This window comes from Suricata suricatta, chromosome 2, assembly GCF_006229205.1.
Source record: "Suricata suricatta isolate VVHF042 chromosome 2, meerkat_22Aug2017_6uvM2_HiC, whole genome shotgun sequence".
Taxonomy (NCBI): Eukaryota; Metazoa; Chordata; class Mammalia; order Carnivora; family Herpestidae; genus Suricata; species Suricata suricatta.
This window is the reverse complement of record NC_043701.1, coordinates 63,799,627-63,804,746: the sequence shown is the minus strand read 5'-3', so window position 1 is coordinate 63,804,746 and position 5,120 is coordinate 63,799,627. Positions and strand designations below refer to the sequence as shown.

Sequence of the window (5,120 nt, the reverse complement as noted above, 5' to 3'; positions counted from 1 at the left end):
GCCAGCAATTCATGTTGACAGAAATGGACACATATTCAGGCATGGGTTTGCCTTTCCTTCCTGCAAGGTCTCAGCCAGCACTGCTATTCAAGGACTTAAAAAATGTTTGATCCATAGATGTAGGATTCCACATAATTCATTTCAGATGAGGGGACTAACTTTATAGAAGAGAAGGAGTGGAATATGGAAAAACATGGGATCCACTGTTCCTATCATCCTATGTCACCCAGAAGCTAAGGGCCTGACAGAGCATTGGAACCTCTTGTTAAAGGCATAGCTGACATGGAATCTGGGAGATAATACTTTATAAGAATATAAGGATGTAATATACTCTCTGAATCAAAGAACTTTATGAAGTGTTATGTCTGCAGTAGGAAGACTAGATTGGTCCAGGAACAAAGAGATAAGAGCAAGAGTGATTCTGCTTGCCATTACTCCTAGGTAACTTCCATTACTTTCCATGTGAGGCATTGTTGTTTCCTGTCCATGCAACTCTGACCTCTGTAGGTTTACAAGTTCTAATTCCAAATGGAGAAATAGTTCCAACAGGGAATAAAGTAAAAATCCCATTGAATTATACACTATGACTTCCATTTGGATCCTTGAGCCAAGGGACCATCAGGTAAGAAGGGGAGCCGCCATCCTGGCAATGACAATTTACCTTAAGCATCAAGAAGAGGCAGAGCTACGTAATGAGAACAGGGAGAAATATGTGTGATACCCACTGGAGCATCACTTGGTATTTCCATGCCCAGTGTTTATGGTGGGTGGGAAAGTGCATCAATGCCATCCTGAGAAAATCATGGTGACCAGGTCTGACCTTGTCATGTGACACTGAGATCAGCAGAGGTACTAGTGCGGGGTGAAGAGAATCTAGAATGGACATTTGTTTGGGGGATGAGTGTCAATTGTAGATTTGAGCCCTGCTGGGATGGCAGGGGCATAATTTACCCCACTAACCTTCTCTGCAAAGTTCCTCCAGGAAGAGCTGCTTTCAGAACATATTTCAAGAGGTGGATCTGAGTGGCACTGTGGTAGATGCTGTGATGCACTGCCCAGATCCCTCTTCAATGAAGGATTGGTTGCCCTCGTTCCTGGGAGTGCTAGCGGCGACAGCCTTCAGCTGGCAGCCCTTCCGGGGATTGCCTCAGCTGAGGAGAGGGGTTTTGCCCAAGGCCATGCCCTTTCCCAGTGTAGCCCACATATGATAATTGATAAGCGTGGAAATATGAAAGGCTGGCTATGCTGGCACAATTTGAGCTAACTTTGAACATCAATTCTAGCTTGAGTTCTTGCAGTCAGCCAAGGCTGCCATTGGGCTACATCACCACTCTACTTCTCCCTCCTTCCCATCCTCCTACTTTGCTCTCTCTTCTATAGGTATTGATCTCAAGGACTCTATTTAGCAAATATTTGCATGCTTATGCTGGGATTCTGAATTTATTTATTTTTTTTATTTAATGAAGTTTTATTTCCCAGAATGTACAGTTGGTGGGATCTGTTCGTGCTCTTCACCAGCAGCTGGGGCATCTCCACCCTTGGTGTTTCTGGTGCAAATTACTTGGGCTCTGTGCTTTGAAACCAGTTTAATTAGCCCTTTACTAAGGAGCTCCTGAAGGGCTGCCCTGGCCAGGGAACCTCGAATCTTCAGTCTCTCAGAAATGACAGCTGGAGTAATAAGCTTGTAATTGGGAACGTCCTAACAGAATTTGTTGTATGTTGCTTTGTCAAACAAGACCAGGTTATTGAGCTTGTCCCAAACTTTGTCTTTGGACCACTTCTTCTTTTTGGTCTTGCCCCCAGATTTGTTCACTGGGTCTTTGTCTTTTTTGGCCGATATTCGGCATTTTTCTTCTTGTCGTCCTCGGGGGGCATAGTGAAGCTCAGAGAGCAGTGGACAGCCCTGCAGCCTTGCTAAGATGTCAGGCAAAGAGGAAGTGCTGCTCACACACAGGTCCAGAAACCTCCACCCATCTGGGATTCTGAATTTAGATTCTGCTCCCCAGGGAACCCAATCTGTGACACTTTCCTAATGACTAATCACATCACCAGTCGCGGATGAGGCTTCTCTTCACACCACTGTTCATAATTTCTTCAGCCCTAGGATCGGTCCTCCTTAGGATTGAAAGTCCTTGGTTTTAGCTGACAGTGTCTTTTGCTCACGGAGTCCTCTTCCGGGTGGAAACTCATATGGCCCAATATCTTCTCTCAGTCCATTTCAATCATCCACGTTTTTTCTGGCATGACTGCTATTAGGATATGGAGGCTTGGGATACCCTACTATTTCGACTAGGGGCTACATCTCATCCAGAAGATCACACAGAAAAGGAAATTCAATTTAACTAATGTTTATTCAACAAGTATTTGCAGCAGAAATACCTACCTACCATCTGGGAGTTTACAGAGATGAATTAAGTTTTTTCCCAAAAAGCTTACAAAACTGTGCTGGACTAGCACTTTTCTCCTTTGAAGACTAACCCAGGAGCAGCAGAACATTTTGGGTTTTTACACATTACATGCTTCCTTTCTTTTGGAGTGCAGCTATTGCTGTGAGCTTCAAAAGCAACCTACAGAAACAGTGACTGAACTCATCTCAGCTTGTATGCCTTTCTGTCCTCCCTAACCACAGGATCAGACATCCAGCAGTTTCTTTCACAAAAGTGCTTCAAGCCTGAGTCCATTAACAGACTAAACACCACAACTGATGGTCTCCTTCCTTATCTTCACTGAGTAGTAGATGAGAACGATTATTTCATCCAGGGTGTTCATAGACAAGTACCAATCACCAAACCCTATTCCCAATGCCAAGTAATTCTTAAGGCTGGGTGGCCCTACTATTTCCATTGGCCTGTATTTAAGCACAGCAATGAAAGAAGTCAGGACTCAGAATCCCGGCTCTGGACAAGCAAAGTCACATTCAGCATTGTACACATGCTGCTGTACACATACTACTGTTGTACACATACTAATCTGAAAGGCTCCACAGGGAGCCTAGTTGCTATCCTGATAAACATCTTAGTTTATTATAATAATTGGTATAACTTCACCCAGGCAAGTAAGAGGGGGCTATAACATCAGTTTCCTTGTTTGTAAAATAAGCACAATAATGCCTCTCCATTCTGCCTTACAGTTTATTGTTCTAGTCAAGTGAAAACATACAAGTTCATTGCATAAAGACTGAAGCACTAAACCAATGATCTCAATCACGTAGCCCATAGATATAGTTGGTTGTGACAGAACAATATTTTAATAAATCTCTTTCTATATGAACTATAAATGCATCCCATTTGACTGTGAACTCACTGAAGAGAAATACAATATCTTATTCATTATTATATCTCCAAAGTCTAAGATGGTGTCAGGGCTTTACAAATACTCAATAAATACTCTTTGGGGGTGCCTGGGTGGCTCAGTCGGTTAAGCCTCCGGTTTCGGCTCAGGTCAGATCTCACATTCGTGGGTTCGAGCCCCGCATCAGGCTCTGTGCTGACAGCTAGTTCAGAGCCTGGAGCCTGCTTCCGGTTCTGTGTCTCCTTCTCTCTCTCTGCCCCTCCCCCTTCATGCCCTGTTTCTCTCTGTATCAAAAATAGATAAAACATTAAAAAAAATTTTTGAAGAGGCACCTGGGTAGCTCAGTAGGTTAAGCATCTGACCTTGACTCAGGGCACTTGTGACTTCAAGCCTTGCTATCAGCACAGCCCGCTTTGAATCCTCTCTCTCCCCCTCTCTCTCTGCCCCTCTCCTGCAGGCATTCTCTATCAAAAATAAATAAATATTTAAAAAAATACTTTTTGGGCCCAACTGAACCAGATGGTAAGGAAAGTGGGTCATTAGAATAGGGTAGATGTTAAGGAGATGCAAGATGTGGAAATGTGAAAAAGAAGTTATGGAAGTATGAAAAGTGTGGAAATATCTGTAGAGAAAAGAAAAATACTAAAACAGCAAATATTGAGCACCAAGTACACACAGAGACGCATCTGGGGCAGTTTCGACTCTGGGGTATAAGGCTAAGGAAAGGAGAAATGGAGTAGAGCTCTGAAAGACAAAACAGTGAGAACTGTGTCTGTCCTATATTAGGAAAGCAAAGCTACTGAATGCTGCTGATTGGCAGGCAATATTGGGCTTGTTGGACAGACACGTCCGGGGCTAGCTGGAGGTAGTCTGCGGCGTGTGTGCAGATGCCTGAATTAGGATTATGACATCAGCTGCCTCTGCTGCTTACATAAGATGCCTGTCTAAATGTTATGGTGCTCAGCTCACATCTTCTGTATGCAAAGTGCCCAAATCAAGAATACATCACCCAGTCCTATATGGACAGATGGCCAGGTCATGGTTTATTACCCTTCTTTCTCCTTTCTTTAATTTCACACCTGCAGATCCCCCAAGGCCTTTGCTCTTCCTCAGTAGTAAGGCCTGGACCAGAGAGTAAACTGCAAGCATTCCACGCCACAGCCTGGACTATTGGTCTAGACATCTTTTGGCTTATGGACTCCAACTTCTTTCTGCCTCCACTCATACTGCATTGGGTTTGTCTCTCTGCCTTAGATGGCCCCCACTTGTTTTTCACATCAAAGTAAAATTCCAGCTCCAAGGACTCATTCTTATCTTCCCATGGAAACCTCTTGCTACATTCATGCCAAGGCAAATGTAGAGCCCACTTGGCCCCATCAGGTCGGTCCTCTTGCCTTCGTGGTCTCCCTCTCCTGAGTCTGGGCCTACTCTAGTCCCCATTTACAGTGGTCTCCCCACATTTCTTCCCCTACAATTTGTAATTTTAATCTAATATTTTAATTTTGAAGTAGGGGCTTACGTGTGTTTTTTGGTTGTTCCGGCATAGGAATGCATTGACTCGGACAGTCACTGTCCTAAACATGGCTTAAATCGCTCTGGGTACATGGCCTTGTCACTTGGGGAAGGGCACACACCCAGTGGTGTGTGTGAAGGAAGAGGACTCCCATGTCCACCGCCACAGTGACCGTCCGCAGAAGGGTAGTCGGTACAGCAAAGTTACCTTCACCTGAATCAGGGGGTCAGCAAAGTAGGGCCTGTTGGTCAAATCCAGTCTGCCCCCCGTTTTTGTAAAAGAGGCTTTACTGAGCATAGCCACACTCGTATATTTG

General features: G+C 44.4%; 1 pseudogene; it reads right to left on the bottom strand.

Moving 5' to 3' along the window:
• Positions 1–1,468: 1,468 nt before the first annotated feature.
• Positions 1,469–1,875, bottom strand: LOC115275141 (annotated as a pseudogene).
• Positions 1,876–5,120: the final 3,245 nt, after the last annotated feature.